Source organism: Manis javanica, chromosome 9, assembly GCF_040802235.1.
Source record: "Manis javanica isolate MJ-LG chromosome 9, MJ_LKY, whole genome shotgun sequence".
Taxonomy (NCBI): Eukaryota; Metazoa; Chordata; class Mammalia; order Pholidota; family Manidae; genus Manis; species Manis javanica.
The window spans coordinates 116,796,514-116,814,641 of record NC_133164.1 but is presented as its reverse complement, the minus strand read 5'-3'; the positions used below and the strand labels follow the sequence as shown (position 1 = coordinate 116,814,641).

The window sequence follows — 18,128 nt, the reverse complement described above, 5'->3', positions numbered from 1 at the left end:
GAAGCATAGTGTTTTTGATATCACTCACCAAGAAGTAAACTTTAGAATTAGGTTAATAAATGAAACACCTAAGGCAGGATTAATTTCCCTTCCTGCAGGCAATGTGCAAACCTTGCTCTTAGTTGTATCTTATTGTGCTGCCCATTTATGCTTTTGTTTTCCCTGATGCACAATTTCTTGAGGACATGGCACTGTGGGCTTTCTTTCTTTCTCTCTTTTTCTCTTTCTTTCTTCATATTTTTATTACACACACGGGCACACTGCTTCTATATATTTGGTGTTCAGTGCTTCTTAAATGATCAATTAATTTAGATTTTAAGCTTGCCTCTAAGTATTTACATTCTCACTGGGCATCTCACCTGTCATGCCTTCGTCTGCAGCTGAGAGAAAAGCCAGCCGTAGCGCAGTCTTTATTAATAAACAGAGCGTGTCTTTGCTTCCCTCCTCACCACGATAACCTGAGTTGTAAAACCTGGCAAATGATACATAGGCAACACAGTGGTCCTCTGTCTTTCTCTTGAGATTGAGATTATGGATTCTAGAGATAGTCACTGGAATTTGGGAACTTCTATTTGTGATTCTCCTCTACTCCGCTTGAGTGTCTTAATGTCTTTCTAGAGAGAACAGATTGTCAGTCACCCCACTTTATTCCTTCATTCGCATAACAAATGCTTATAGACTCTTACTATAGAAGAGCTCCTCTGTGAGGTGTGGGAGCAACAGGTGGTTCATCAACAAGAGAATGACGTCCTCTGCTGTCATGGAGAGCTTGGGCAGTGATGACCCAGACAGTAAGAGGCTCTGTGTAACAGATCATTGCTTTACATCAACAAATACCAGCTCTTTGAGCAGTTAATAATACCTCTATTTCACAGATGAAGAAACTGACTCCAAAAGAATTTCTAAGACTGAATCATCACAAAATACCCATTTCCTCTGATTTGACTTTTAACTAGTGGAGATTGTTTTATTTCATTGTACAATGTTACCTCCAGTTTCATGACTGTTTTCTTTGTAGGCTTTTCCAGTCTTGCACCATTTTTAGTTCCCTAATGTTGGGCTAGTTTATATTTATGAGTTGGCTCTTGCTTTACCAGATTTCCTTTTCTTTCTCATGCATGTTCTGAACGCCCACCATAATAAATGCTTGATTTTTGACATACTGAACCATTAGACTCTCCTTGAAGCTAAATCTACCGTTTTTACTGTTCTATATATATATATTTTTAAACACTGAATCCCTTCACAAAAATCATTTTCAGTCAGAATAGTATTTCATATTTTGTCAGGTACTTTGCCACACTGTGACAAACACCCATAATTCCTCAAAAAATTTTTAGACCAAACAATCAAACAAGCTTCCCACAGCATCTCTACTTAAATTCTCCACATCTGTTTAGAAATGACACCAAACAGCTGCTGCCCCAGCTAGAAATAACCGGTTATTTCTTCTAAAACAAATCCACATTTTTTCCATAGATTTTAGCTACTACTTATCAGTTCTTTTATAACTTGGATCTAAGTAAAAATAACCAAGTATTCTATTTCACATTCTATGTGAAAATTCTTTATCTAAGTGGCATGGTGAGAGAAGAAAATCTTTATCATAATAGATCTTATTTGAGAATTCCATAATTAGGAAGAAAACAAAACTTGTTACAAGAAAGTATCAAAGAACTAGTTTTGCTTATATGTTTCCTCCTGTCCTCTCATCTTTTTCCCCATTTTTCCTCAGATTTGAATTTTCCCACAGTAAAAAGCACCCAGACCACACTGAGATGATTCAGTGACTGAATGTGGTTCCTGACCCCTGTCCGCGGTCACTCCAAAAATCCCTTTCATCTGTCCCTTGCATTCCACTGCCTCACTCTAACTTAAAGATTTCCTTAACCCAAACACATGGCTATCTTTATTGCCTCTCAAATGAAGTCCAAATGACTTTAGTTTCTATTCAAACAGCTCTTGAATTTACATGAGCCTGTATTTCCGGTCTAAAGGCATCTTTTACTCAAACTATACTGTTCTGTTTTCTTCATCTTTTACAATTTGGCATTATTGCTTTTCTTTCTTTCTAAATTGAATAATCTCCACATTTACATTTTTATTTCTTTGCATATCTTTCCCTTCCATCTATGTTGCAGGAGTTTGGACAGATAACGGTCTTCATCATCTGTTGACCTCGCAGGAGGTCTTTACCTCATTCCAGTAAGGACAGTCGCGCTGTCCTTACCAGATGCAGCATCTGTGTAAATAAAACTTGAGGTTGTAGAACAGAAAACAGAACCAGCTACTGAAAAGGTTTTGCACCAGTTTCAGTGAGTAGGTTGGGGGCTCTTTTCCGCCACCAAGTGATGCTCCAAACACCAACCTGGTGTCCCACAGTTCCACTCAACTCCAAAATACAGTGTCAGATCCCACAGGTTAAAGGATCAGTCCTACAAGCCTGATCCCCTCCTCAGATGCCGCGAGCCCAGGTTGTTGCCTGTGTGCAGGTCAGAGGTTCAAACACCCTCCCCCTCTGGCTTTGGTGTTTGTTTTGCTAGAGCAACTCACAGAACTCAGAGCGACATTCACTTCCTGGATCACTGGTTTATTGCAAAGGATGTCAGAGAATACAGATCGACAGCCAGGGGGAGAGACACACAGGGTGTATGGGGAGGGGTAAGGGACTCACAGCTCGCATGCTCTCTCCCACACCCCTCTTCATTCATTTCCCTGTGATCAACAACCAAGAAGCCTACTTTTTGGGTTTTTATGGAGGCTTCATAGGCATGGCTGATTAAATCACTGGCCACTGGTGATTGATTCGACCGCCAGCCCCTCTCCCAAACCTGGAGGTCAAGGGGTAATCCTGGAAGTCCCAGCTCTCCAACAGGAAGGCTGGCTCCCCTAGCAACCTGCCCCATCTCTGGGTGTACTACAAGTCACCTCCTTAAGAACATAAGAAAATACACCATGCCTCTCATAACTTAGGGAATTCCAAGGATTTTAGGAACTCTGTTCCAGAAACAGGGAAGAAGACCAAATATATATTTTTTATTATAAATCACAATATCACAATTTCTTGAATGAGGGACAGAAATTTTTTATAGGTTACACACTGTTTATGTTATCCAACATTAAGGTTGAGTAATGGAATACCATGTTAAAAGAGGAAGAAGATATTCTCCCAAAAGCTAAAAATTAATCATATTTTAATTTCCTACGCATTCCTTATCAATCAGAACTGATTATCAGTGATTATTGCTAGCTTTTGATATTGTTTCTCTAAAAGGGTAATATTTGACTGCAAGTAACACAAATTCTATCAATTCCACTAACTGATCAGAAGCCCTTGTTTATTTTTTTTTTCCCCTCAAGAAGCCAGAAGTCTACAAGTGGGCAAAGCTGAGGACCCTGAGGCAGTCCTGGCCCTTTCTTCAGGCTTGCAATAAGCCTGCTGTATCTGCCATGACTGGCCACCATGTCCATGACTCAGCAAGAAAAATAAGAAAAAGGGGTGGCAGAGACCTCACAAACGGTAACAGAAATTCACAGCTAACTTCCACTTATTTCTCATGATCATATTTATGAAATATGAACATCCTGAATTACAAAGAAGGCTGAGGAAGTCACTTTTCAGTGGATACATTGATGTACTGAACAAAATTAAGTTTTCTTAGTAAAGGAAAAAAAGGTGAATTGCATATTTTTAGGGATATTTTAGTATAAGCCACATAATCTATTTTTGTCCTTTTTCTCTGTAATTAAATGTACAATCAAATGGATTAACACCAATGTACAAAAGTCAAAGAGGGTCCTAAACCTTATTAGAGTTAACCAAAGTAATGAATCAACTTAGAAGTATATCATATTATTATAGACACTATTTCCTTAAAAGCAGATTTAGGTTTATAGCAAATTGAGCAGAAAGTACAGAGTCCCCATCTCCTTTCCCCCAAAAAAATCCTACAACATGCACCAAAGTGATACACTTCTTACAACTGATGGACCTACACTAACACACTGTTATCAACCAAAGTCCATAGTTTACATCAGTGTTCATTCTTGGTTTCATGTATTCTATGGGTTTTCACAAGTGAATAATGACATGAATCCATCATTATATGAAACAAAATAGTTTCATTGCCCTAAAGATCCCCTGAATTCCTCTTATATATCCCTTCTTCCCACTAAAGTCCTGGAAATCTGTGATATTTTTACTGTCTCCCTATTTTTGTCTTTTCCAGAATATCATATAGGTAGATTCATACCATATGTAGCATTTTCACTTAGTAATGTGCATGTAGCTTCTTCCTTTCATGTATACGTAAAAAGGTCATGTCTTTTCATGGCTTGATAGCTCATTTCCTTTTGGCACTGAAAAATATTCCACTGTATGGATGTACCAGGGTTTTATTATTCATGAACCTACTGAAAGACAACTAGTTTTTTCCAAGGTTTGACACTTATGAATAAAGCTACTTTAAACATCCATGTACAGGTTTTTGTGTAAGCATGAGTTTTCACTCACTTGGTTCATAGACACCAAGGAGTACAATTACTGGACCTTATGGCAAGAGTATATTTAGTTTTGTAAGAAATTGCTGAACTACTGTATTCTAAGTAAAACTTTAGGGTACTATGAGAGTTATCTGATATTCACATAGGGATTAAAGAAAATTTCCTATCCAAACACTGGATGAAAATGTCCTGAGTTATATAAAAATCCAAATTGACTTGTTTCAGTTTAAGCTAGTCTTATGACTCAGGAACTGTCTAAGTATTTCCATGTATTTTGAGTAGCGAGTGAGATGTATCACCTCAACATATCACATACAGGGAAGTCACACTGAGACACAATTTTGCTATGACTTGTTCTACCTCCCATATTTAAATAATATTGCTATACAATATCTAATATATATTCCTTAGTGGTATCTTAGTTTTCTATCACCCTGAATTTTTGCATCATAAAATATTTTATTGAATTATGTGAATAAAGGAAAACATTGCTTCACTAAGGAAATTATGTGAAATAAAATGCACACATGTGAAGGTTATATGGAATATTCTCACTGTTGTTAGAACAGAATAAAATACATTTGACTTCATGAAGCCAGAGTATATTGTCATGGAGGTACAATGCATAGTTACCAGCAATAAGCGGAGATATCTGTGGCTTCTTCAGCTGCATAGTCCTGTCTCCCTGCAGTGCTGTCATGTGTAGAATTATGAAACTTCAATGACTTTTTAAAATACTAAAATACTTGGTTTCGTTACAAGACCAACATTTTTAATGTTCTTCATTGGAAGTTGAAAGACAGGATTTCTTTCTCAGTACCAATTTGGGAAATTTTATTGTTTTTCAATTACTTTTCTAGGTTTAATGCACTCTCATATTAACAATTAAGATGATATTTCATATCTACCCCAATTCAACCTCACTGGTGGAAATAAGCACTCTTAGAAGTTCATCGTGTATTGTACCATTATTTTCTGTACATCTATATAGACATATATACATATACATACTCAAATGCCTTTGAGTTTGTAAGTTTATTTTTTACATGAATTGAGTCACAGTGTTTATAGCATTCTGTTACTTAAAATTCTGGATTAAAAATGTATTGTGGAGATCTTTCCATTTTATTGCCAACGTAATTTCCACATATATATATGAATATATTGTGATTTATGCAAGTGTTCTATATAAATGGACATGGCATTGATACCAATTAAACTAAATATCCTAATATTCTGAGATGCTTACATTCTGAGATGCTCAGAATTTTAATTAATCAAACATACACGTTTTAAAATTTGATAGATCAAAACAAATTATCCTGTACAATAATTACCTTCTAGAAAATAAGAATAGACTTTCCATACAGCCTCTCTTCTCTCTAGGTTGACTGGATATTGTCAAAATTGTTTTATTTGTTATTTTTGTAGACAGAATATCATCTCTACATTCTATTTCAATTTCCATTTTCATGATTATTATTGATTTTGAGCACCTTTATTTCTGTATTCACTTTTGTTTTTCTGTGACTTGCCTACTCATTTCTTTACACATTGCACGGTGGATTATTTAGTTGTTCATACTGCTATTATCATGTGAAGTAATCATTATCTGAGTCAGTGGTTTGTCATGTAAACTTGTATATGGTGTCTTTTCATAAACAATACACTGTGATTTATATTACAGCTTAATAATAGCATGCTACAAAAAAGATCAGATACTATAACTGAATGTGTGTTTTCAAGTAATTCATTCACATAGCAACTGTTCACCAGGATTTTTATGCAACATACATAGTCCTGTGGGCTGTAGATAACAATGAAAAAGGCATGGCTCTTAATTTCAAGGAGACCTTGATACGGCAGGGAAAACAGAGAATCAAACCAACATATACCCGACAGATGTCAGGTGGAGGATAGATAGACAGTAAAAAGAATACATAGGGAAGACACTTACTGTATCTGAGAGGGTGGAAGACAAAGATAATTCAGAAAGGCACCTTAAAGGAAATATTTTAATAGAAATATGATTAACATTATTTGTGGTTCAGTGATATTTTAACAATTCGAAAGCATTTGGCTCCTCGCAATTCTTGTTAACAACTGTTAGATTTTTGTAATTATGCGTAAAATAATTTTTATTATTGGAATGCTCAGTTGTTTTCAGAAAAATAAATTACATGAAATAAAGTTACTTTCAGATTATAACAAAATTATTAAAAATGAGTTTTACAACTGAACTGTTTTTAAGCAACACAAAAAAGTAGGAAAAATTACTCTGATGAAAGAGTCACAGTTTCTTTTTTTTAATACTTGAGGATTTTCTAAGTGGGCAAGTAAAATATGCATATGACTAATGGGAAGAAGAGATTGAAAGCATACATAAGTGAGTGAAAAAGAAACGTGTAATTTTAAATAACTTCAGTTATCTATTTCACAGTTATTTTCTGATAAAAAGATTTTTAAAAGGTATCATTTAGAACAAATAACCTTTATTAGAACAAAAGGCTCCTTATTCAAAGTCTTAATATTACAAAGCCACCTCATCACACCCTTGTCAGAATCCACACTTATAAGTCCTCTGAGTTACTACTGATAAGGCGTCTAACATTTTGGATCCTTAGAACAAAAATAAATAAATAGAAGAAATTATTAGAGAACAGGAAATGGACTCGTGACATCATGTAAATTACATGACATCATGTAAATGTAAGTGTACATTCCTTAGTTTGTGAATATATTTAAATGAATCTATATAAACAACTTTTCAAATCTGTAAGTCAGGTATGCCAGAGAAGCACTGAACTTCACCCACCTTGTGTACTTGGTGGGGGGCTATGGCATTATTTTATGTTCTTCTGATGCCAAGTTTTAATAGGCAACTCAATTCAGAATGATGCTTTTCACATTTATAGTACAGATAAATTAGTACTGAAGGAAATAATTTTATCTTTAATTAGTTTAAAAAATAAGAACAAACCAAATAAAAAGTTCCAAGACTCTTTCACTCCCTAGGAAGCTAAAATCCGAGGGCCTATCTCCAATGCAAATGAAACAGACTTGCATGAAAAGATGGTGACAAAGGACTGGAAAGTCAATTGAATCAGGTGTTCAGACTATGTGTGCATTACTCATATTTCTTTTTCTGAGAAAATATGACATTTTTGGCAAGACATGGAATAATCTGCTTGCTCCATATGGTCCTATACTAAACTGAACAATAAATGACTTAAATGTGCTGTCCCTGTTTATTAGAATTTAGAGGAGTAAAACTAGCTCAATTCAGGGAACTTATTAAGCACAGCATCATAATTTCTGAAGAAGGAATAAATTTGAATTAGAGATAAATTTAGATGAACTCCATCTCAACACACCATCTTTATAAACAAGCATTTGAAACCTTTGGGGGATTGTAATTTATGTAACAATCATAAAACAGACTTGGGTTCCTCTTAAAATGTCTTTGAAGATAGAAATCTGAATTAACTAACTAGGTAAAAGTATGACTCAAATAACACTTGAATCAGCTCCTCTATCTTGCACAAAAGTTTGATTTAATAATTTTTCTCCCTGTGCTTGAAAGATTAACCATGCTTAATATTTCCTGACAAATTAGTCATTGCACTTCTGGTGGATTTGGGTTTTATTTTTGTCTTTCAGGTGCATAAATCACACAGCTTATTAGCTGGAGAAGCCTTTCATGTCTTTAATCAACTCTGAGTTTGAAAACTATGAAAATGAATCAGATTGGCAGGTCTACTTCTGAAGATTCTTAATAATTCTCTCTCAAGGAGGCTAAGTTGAAAAGATGGTCACTGAGCAATGCTGCCTTCAGAGAAATATGTCTTGCAGAAAATGTGTGTCTTAGTTCTGGAAATGAGTGTGATAAATAGCCTGCCTTCATCAAAGGTGTTTACGTCTGCTGCCATGTGTAGGATTTGCAAGCAAAAAAGACTTACGGCATTGCCAAACATGTCATCATTTGTGTATTAACATGTATTTATTTCTTAAGATGGCATTAAATAGCTATAATTGAATTTATCTAATTTATTTACATACGTAAAATACTGATAGCCACCTCTTGTGATGTTTAAGTCATCTTGATAAAACTTTGAGTTAAGTAAAATCTTAAAAATACAAGAAATGTCGGTCACTTCAGGTCTCTTTAAAATCAGGATGAGAATATTATGTTTGTCTCTCACATGTTTTTTAAGCTGTTTTTGTTTTTTTTAAATGAAGGTTAAAAATCCTAGAAGACGAACATTTAACAAAAGACCCATAGCAATCTCGCATGACTTCTGAACAACCTCTGTGGAGCTCTGGGAAGTAGACCTAAGTGGCCCCACGGCATAGAGAGTGTGAGCTCAGCCAAGAAGACAAGTAGCCTGGCTTTAATCACAGAAGTGGCTCCTACTGTATGAAGCGTTTCCAAAACAAATACCAAGCTAACAAACGAAGAAAGAAACAAAGCTTGAAAAGCTGGCATAGACCCAGTCCAGCGCTTCTCAATCTGGCTGTGCGGTCGACTTGGGCAGGGGGATTTTTAAAGTACTTGTGCCTGGCCCCCCCACCCAAGACGTTCAGATTGGGGTGGTCTTGGCTGGAGCCTAGACACTAATTTGTTTTTCAGTTTTCCAGGATGTGTATAGTAGGTAGCCAGGATTAAGAAATGATTTCACCTGAATTGTATTTTTCAAGTAGCACCAGAGGTCTCAATAGATAATAAAACGTCACATACATAACACATGCAGCAAAATATACACATACACACACTGATGGAAATAAAATGGGTTAAAAAAAAAGAATTCAAACTTGACATTTTACAAAGAGGAAAATGGGATCAGATATTATAAAGGGTTTAGCCAGTACTAAATTTGACAGAAATCAGGAAAAAGATATGTAATAATAACCACATGGGGTCATTTCACACACACTAATTCATGGCCATCTCCTTTATATTAAGTTTATTGTATTATCTCTTCATCTTTTCTTCACTGGTGCTCCTGGGATGCAAAGGCTGCCAGAAATTGTTTATAACTATTGCAGCTCTATCTTTAATGTGAAGACGCGTAGGGCCTATTAGAGCAAAGAGGTTTCAGTTCTCTCCAGATTGGATGGAACGGAGTTGTGCAGATGCTCAGGAGCCGCCCTCAGACTTTGTAAGTACTCAGTCTGTGTACCACCCTCCTCTCTCAGTCACTCACAGGGAGCCCGGGTGCTTGGGAGCATGGCAAGTTGCCCTCCCTGTACAGGGTTCTCCCTCTTTCAAGCCTAAATGAAATAGGGCAATGAGGGAAATGTGCCCGTAGACATGGAAGGTTCAGGTGGATGCATGTTTGAATTGCTCTGGGCCCTGGTGTGGCCCGAGGCTCCAAGGATAAACTTCAGGACCAAAGGAACAAATTGGGGGTTGCCACAGTAACCTTACGGACTGGGGCTTGAGCTGAAGCAGTGCTGGGCCTGGAGGCCAGGGGATGAAACTCAGCACAGGCATCAGGGAAGGCACACAGGGGCAGAGGCTGAGAACATATGCACGATACCCAGGCTTTGACAGGATCAGTTACAGCCACTGCTCAATGGGGAGGGTAGTGGCTGCGGTCACGTCACGGCTGCTCTCCTTCCTGGGCTGTGGTGAGGCGGCTCCAGGGACTCAGCCTCCGTCCGCACCCAGCTGAGGTGATGGACAACACGCAGCAAAGGGGAGACTGGGAGGATCCCCGAGAGAACAGCCCCCAGGTGGGCCCAGCCAGGCGATGAGGGGAAACCGAGGGTAAGGGTGGTCCCCGCCCACTCTCAGTCACCCAGGACCACCGGGGTGCTCTGGGACCGAGGACTGGGGTGGGGAAAGGAGTGGGGTCCTCCAGGCCCCAGAAACAACATGCTTTGCTGTGACAGCTTGCACACTGTAGGTCAGCTTTCAGGGCCCGCAGGCCCACTCTGCACCTCCCCAGGGCGCTCGTCAGGACAGCACTACCACTGCCTAGCGATGCCCTCCGTACCACACCTTCACCCCAAGGCGTCTTCCCAAGGACAGGGCGCTGGGAGGAGGAAGCCCGAGGCCCCCCTCTCGTGGAGGAACAGCTTAACCCTGTCATGTACCTTTCTGATTTAGAACCTAGATGAGTCAAAGGTTGAATATATTAATAACTTTTAACTTAATTCCAAAGGAAGACTTCAGGAAAACAGGGATCAGCTATCTGGTGAGTAAATAAAACTGCCACTTTGTAATCCTTTTTACTTCAAAATATATGGGATATTTATCATGCAAATTGCCTCTGAAGAAGACCTTAATGAGTTCAGACCCTACGGTTTCCTCTGTGGGACATTAGAGGAAAATGACCTTGTTCATTTCACATCAAATAAAAATGTTAACAGACTATATGCCAACTGCCAATAAACTGCAGATGTCCTTTATCTATGCCTTTCTTTCTCTTCTTTTAAGAGATTCTAGCGATTTCATATCAGTCTTGGAGGATCTATATTTGGAAATCTTGCAGTGTGACCTTGCCAGGAAGTCCTAAATCGCTGGTGAGGGGCAAAAGCAGCAGATTAGAAGCCGAATATTAACCATTAACCCTTGAGGATTTGTCTCCGAGGACTGAGAGTTACTACTTCAAGGTTCTTTGGACACTAACAGATAGTGTTGGATTCCCCTGAGGAAGGCGCCGCCCCAAATCACTCACCAAAGACGTTTCTTGATGCAACAAGCAAGAGGAATTTATTCAGAAGCCAACTAGTTGGGGTCCAAGTCAGCCCGTCGCAGCGGGTCTCAACGAGGACCCAGAGCACACAAAGCCAGAAGGTTTTATAGCATTTTCAAAAGGGGTAAAATTTTCCATAATTACAATACAGGGTTTTTTCTATAGGCTCATAAATCTTTTGCTGGCGCCACATCCTGGGGTCTGGTTAGATGAGATCACTTTCGGAATGTCTAGGGTGGTTCTAGCAAGATAAGCTAGGCATGTATGATTAACTGATTTACGGTTGGCTAACTAAAGGTCACTACAATTGACACAGGCTAACTAACTTGTTTTTCAAGATTCTAATGATTTTCCTTCTTCTGGGTTAGGGGGTGGTATTTAGGCCTTAAGATGGCTGTACTTATGCTAACTTTTGATTCTTCAGATCCTACATTTCCCCACTTCTCTTTTTGGGGCATTCCAATCATGGAATGTTTGTATCTTCTTGTGAGGTGAGTGAGTGGTATTGTTGCTTCAACATTAGTACATGAACAGCACTCACTCTTTCTCTAACAAAAGTTATCAACCGGTTTAATATGCAGGGTCTCAAAGTTAGGAGCAACACAAGGATGAGTAGGGGCCTAGCCAGAGTGGATATCAGGGTTGTAAACTACGGGGACCTAGTGAACTAAGATTCAAACAGTCTTTGGCCTGCTTCTCGCTCTCTCTTCCTCTGATCTAGCCTTTCTCTAAGTTTTGACATTGAATCTCTTACTATCCCGGAATGATCTGCATAAAAGCAGCATTCTTCTCTTAAAGCTGCACACAGTCCTCCTCCTTTTAGGAACAGCAGATCTAGCCCTCGTCTATTCTGTAAGACTACCTCAGAGAGGGAAGTCAGAGATTCTTCAAGTTTTGTAATGGATTGCTCTATGGTTTTTAGGTCTTCATCAATAGCAGTCCTTAGTCTTTCATAATGCTGGTTCCCTTGAACAATAGCGGCTGCCCCCGTTCCCACTCCGGCTGCGACTCTTATCTCTAACAACACGGCTAAGGTCAGCGAGACCGGCTCTCTCTTATATCTATGCTTAGGTTCAAATTCAGCTACGAATGAGAGATCATCATGATACATCAACCTGGGCACCAGCTGGACCATGATACAGAAATCACGGGAGGAGTTGAAGGCAGAAGTAGAGACACATGGGGTCACTCCAGTGTTACAAGCCCACTATCCCTCGGGAGGAGGGATTAAATACCTGTTTTTACCAGGGAAGGCTATGGGTATGGTCTCATTCTTTCTTCTACAGATAGAGACTCTAGCTGCTGCTAGGGAAGAGGGGTGATGACCGCTCTGGCTGCTTCATGCTGAGAAGGGGGCGCAGTAAAGGGTGCAGCTAGGTCTCCATCACCGGTCAGTTGAGAGGGCTTCAGAAGGCTGGCGCTTCTATTCTGGGTTTCATTTTTATTACTATTTGCAGTTTTGTGGCTTCTAGGCAAGATAAAACAAATTGTGTTATTAGGTTATGTAGCAACATCTGGAGTTGGATTTTTTATTCTGGAAGGAGGCTGCATTATTGAAACGATACTTCTCTCTAAAATCACTCTCATTTTTACTAGAAGTAACTAGGTTAAGAAAATAATTAACAGCTGGCTTGATTATTTGCACAGGTGCAGCAAGAAGAGCAATTGATTACACAGGCTCTTTTAAATATGCTTTGCTGGAACTTTTTGTAAGGAATTTCAGATTGAACTTTTAAAGGCCTCTTGAGGCCAGACAGCCAAGCCAGACTTGCCATCAGGCTTTGCCTGCAGTACCTGTAGATTTGGATGAATTCTTCTCTTCTCGAGGTCTCTGCACCTGCCAGGAAGTGACCTTCTTTACTCACCTGGTAAGGCTGCTGGGAACTCTGTAAGCAAGGTACCAGGCCAGTTCTTCCAAGGGGCTTTGTTGGCTTTATAAAGTCAATCTTAGTTCTTTAAAGTTGTTCACATCTGAGTTTATACACATGTCTCTCAGGTACGACATTCCAGTCAAAGCCTTGGCAGTATAACCAGTGTTCTTAAGTAGTCTTCTCACAAGGAAAGCAGATTCTTATTGAACTCATGCAAATAAACATACTGCCATGGAATACAAAAACAGTCACTGAAAGTTTTTAAACTCTGGAGGGATCAAGTAGAGAGAAGGATGTTTCAATTCTGCTCTAAAGATAGTCATTTACTAAACTGTTGTCAGTTTAAGAGAACAAGGTTAAAACACTTTACCAGCAACATTTGAAACAAAAAGACACAAAATCATTTTCTTTAGTTTATGTAATCTTATGTAACTAATACCTGTTCTGCTGAAATCTAGTTCTTTACCAGTTTAGGGATAATACTATAAATGACAAAAGACTTACAAATGACAATGGTTAAAGATCTGATGAGAGCTTACTGTAAAACAGTTGACATAAGGAAATTCTGATATTTCTGTAATACAAAACATTCAGTAACAAAGTTTAGCATCATTCTCTTTGACAGTGCTTTCCTAGTAAATAAATATATATATATCAGATAAATAAGCCAAATTAGTCAAATACTTTCTCTAGTGAGAAAAAATTCTTCTGACATGTTCCAAGGGCCCTCTGGAAAATATCAGAGTTAACTAGAGGTAAAAGCACCTTTTTGCATTTAATTTTTTTAGAACTATCATTACACATTTATTGTCTATATACTCAGCACAGTAAACGAGATATCTTAAAAAGTGGGGCAGCAGGGGAGACTGCTGCTGTCAATTTTTAAAGACAACATACAGAAAGTCAAACTAATTCTAGGTTACTAAGCATTCTTGAGAGAATGGTAGCAGATGGTAGATTCTTCTGCTTTGATCTTCAGGAGGGGAAAAAAGCTACAATAAGAATTCATATTTAGCTGAAAGAACTGTCTAAACTCAAGGCAGAGTATAATATCACCAGGCATACAAAAGACTTGTTAGAGATACATACAAAGAATGAATATGGCTATAGTCAAATTCAACTTAAAAGTTTAAGCAGAATCTCAAATTTAAATGTCTCTTTCTTTCACACAGATATTCAAATATGACCAGAAATATGATTTGAGATGAAAGAGATCAGGCATTTTACTTCTTCATTTAGGGACTGAGAAATGATGACCTTTGGCTTACAATCAATAGCTTACAAACAGTGAAAATAATAAGAACATAACTCAGCATAAGTGTCTAAGACCAGATACAAAAAAGCAGAGAAAGTGCTTAAGTTTACAGGTCTTCCCTGAAAGCTTCAAGAATGTTTTACTCTTTAATAGTAGATATAAGCTGCTATGCAAATTCTATTAAAAGCTCTAAGATTATTTGCATTAAAAAATATGGAGAGTCCCCCATGTTTGTTTTTTTTTTTTAAAACATACAGCATATAAATTAAACAAGAAGACCTGGTGGTTCTCAAAAAAATCTATTACAACTTTTCTCAAAAGTGGTCACACGTTCGTCTATCTAAACCTTTACAGTGAAACCTGTTTTTCTGGGAGAAACATAATCTTGTCCAGATTCTACAGTTTAATAAATTTTGGTTTGTTAACTAAGTGCATTTAATCAGCTGAAAAAAACTTTGTTACTATTCTGCTTAGGAATTCAATTTTTCAGGCCATGCAATCATTTTTAATAACAAAATATTTCAAAGGCAAATAAAGGTTATACAGTTGTTAACAAACTTTAGCTTTTAGTCCCTTTAACATTACGATTTCATGGCAACTCACTGAGACTTTAAGCATGAGAAACTGCTGTGATCTTTCAACATTAAGAGCAGACTAACAGTTAAAGAAAACTGTTTAACTGGAAACGAGATTTTAATTTTGCTGTGCACTTGATATCAAGACTCACTTGCTTTAATTTCACTAGGCATGACTATATCTGTAAGAATATAGTAATTTATTCTTTATTTGCCCCATGGTCCCAAGCACATAAGCCGGTGAGAATTATGCCTGGGCTTGCCTGCGCCTTGACTGGGTTTATCTCACTTTATCTCTAAACATCTTAACCCTCCCCCCAAAGCAACAGGCTGAGCAGATCTTCTACAACAAAAGGCACCACGCTGTTTTCTCTCTTTGTCTCTCTTTAAATAAATAGCTGTACTTTAGAACAAAGTTACTTTCTTTTATTACAAAACACATTCTTTAGCATGCAGAAGAGTTTTCATTTTTTATACTTTTTCTTATTAAAACATACATCTTTTAGCATAGAGAAATGTTTTTCTTTATTACTTTAAGTGGTTTTAATTAGAACTTAAAACCATTAGAAACTTTAACTTCTAGTGAACACTGAGAAGCAGGACACTGCAAACTGTCAAACTAACATTTTCTAGACCAACAAACTCACGAACACATTCTACAATTTCTGCAACCATGAGCTTCACAGCACAATCTCCCAGCAAACACAGAGCACATCTTCTCAACTTAACAAAACTCTAAGGCTTTAAGTTACTACAAAGATTCTCAGGCTGCAGGTAGGCATACACACTGCAACACACAATTTAAAAGGTGTTCACTTGCCACACTTATCCAGTTCACCTACCTGCAACAACTATGCTAGCCTACTCACAAGACCCCCACTGAACACTAGACAAAGCCAAGCTTCTAAGCATTCTATTCTTAAAAGATTTAGCAGATAACATGACTCAAATGACTCTAGGTAAACTCAGGCAGCGACAACTACCAGGACATGCCCGCCTCAGGCAAACTCAAATTAGCATTAATGCTTAACACTTTTTTATCAGGTTTTCTGGAAGTTTTAGAACACTCAATTTTCACAAGCGCTTGTCTTTAAATCAATTTCATTAATACCATCCGGAGGTAGAAAGATATATTCATTTACACACTTAGGGGGTTGTCTGAGTCTGTCCCATTGTCAGTATAACAATTATTAGGCACATGAAAGACACAAAAAACAGAGACACACACAGATTAGACACACAGCGGCCGCTTTTTGTTTTTTCTCAGATTTTCAAACAGAAACCGAAAGGAATCAGAGGGTTGATATTCCTGGCGCCTGAAAATCAACCCTATCTCATCAGATTCACCTTGCCAGAAAAACAGACGGGAGGCTACCAGGCGTCCCTGGCCTCCCAACCTCCCCGAGGCGTCCCCCAGGGTTGCAGCCTGCGGTGCTCCTAGTACGTCTACCGACCGCAGTCTCGACCCCTTTACGGGATCAGGACAGCTGCCAGACAGTGGGTACCCCTTTTCAGAATTCTGACCGGTCTCACTGAAAAACAGAAGACAGAACACAGACAACTCAAGGCGCCACTAATCTTACCTCTTCCTCCAAGAGCGACTTTGGGAGTGAAGCGGGGTGAACGCATGATCCCGGACGAGCCCCCAAATGTTGGATTCCCCTGAGGAAGGCGCCGCCCCAAATCACTCACCAAAGACGTTTCTTGATGCAACAAGCAAGAGGAATTTATTCAGAAGCCAACTAGTTGGGGTCCAAGTCAGCCCGTCGCAGCGGGTCTCAACGAGGACCCAGAGCACACAAAGCCAGAAGGTTTTATAGCATTTTCAAAAGGGGTAAAATTTTCCATAATTACAATACAGGGTTTTTTCTATAGGCTCATAAATCTTTTGCTGGCGCCACATCCTGGGGTCTGGTTAGATGAGATCACTTTCGGAATGTCTAGGGTGGTTCTAGCAAGATAAGCTAGGCATGTATGATTAACTGATTTACGGTTGGCTAACTAAAGGTCACTACAATTGACACAGGCTAACTAACTTGTTTTTCAAGATTCTAATGATTTTCCTTCTTCTGGGTTAGGGGGTGGTATTTAGGCCTTAAGATGGCTGTACTTATGCTAACTTTTGATTCTTCAGATCCTACAATAGCAAACCTTGGTTTTCTATAAATTTAAATAAGTCCCCCAAATACAGTGTAGTACATGGCTCTTGTGCATTTTTATTGCTATTCTTGAAAGTTTTCAACTTTCTAAATGAAGTATTCTTCCTAAAACCTTTAAGGGACTTCAAATTATTATCTATGCATGATAATAATAGTCCTCATTCATAAGGATTTACATTTAAATGTATTGCTTTTATGTTCTTTGTCATGTATATTTATTTTTTATAACCATAATAATTCACCCTGGGAATTTTTTATGGTTGATAATGACAAAGCAGAGTTGTTAAGGGCAGCTAACACTTATTCACATTCTTAACAACCACCACGGTTGTCCTTATTAGACTCTAATGCTAACAATGTTGTGCTTTATTACCCAAGTAGTGAAGTAAAAAATTAGTGTATAACACACTGGGGGTCTCCACTGCTGTGATGCAGTGAATTGCTCTGAAGATGAGCATTATGAAGCTCAGGAATTTCTTATTTTGTTTTCAGAAAGAAAAATGTTCACAAAGAGACAAATACCAATTTAGTGACTAAATGAGAAGAAAACATTCTGAAAGCAAAAATAGAGTGAATGAATTACTGGCTCCATACCATCTTCCAGTTCTGTGACATCTCACATTGGTGATGGGGTGAATGCAACAGTTGATAAGAAGATGGATAATCCACAGAAATAAAGGTTTGAAAATGAGTATTGCCTCCCCTCCATGCATTAAATAAATAAATATTTGTGGGGGTTGACTAGGTTTGTAGTAGGTCAGAGTGGCACTAAGGACACAAGAATACAAGAGTTATTTCCTAATTAAAAAGAGTCGAGTCAAATGGTTAGTCTTGCTGCAGCAACCACACTATTACAGGATCCTTTCTATGCAGGATGTCCAAACTATGGTATGACAAGAAAAGGTTCACTGTGCCAGGCAAGATGAGGGGTGGTACTGAGGCTATGGACAGCAAGTGGTATTGGAGCAGAAGTCGGGAGGCTGTGCACGCATTTCTGACGGTGCGCATAACAGTGATGTGTTCTGTGCGGGAGGAGCCACGCGTGCAGAGCTCTTGAACTCTGA

General features: G+C 38.3%; 1 protein-coding gene and 1 long non-coding RNA gene across 2 annotated transcripts in view; both read right to left on the bottom strand.

Moving 5' to 3' along the window:
• Nucleotides 1-18,128, bottom strand: part of LOC140843479 (uncharacterized) — a 620,032-nt gene that overhangs the window by 177,834 nt on the left and 424,070 nt on the right. The gene's annotated exons all lie outside the window — the stretch shown is intronic.
• On the bottom strand, nt 12,053-16,482 carry LOC140843460 (uncharacterized). The gene is made up of 2 exons (XR_012121270.1): nt 13,070-16,482; nt 12,053-12,672 (listed from the first exon to the last, which is right to left on the bottom strand). It is a non-coding gene; the product is annotated as an uncharacterized lncRNA (long non-coding RNA).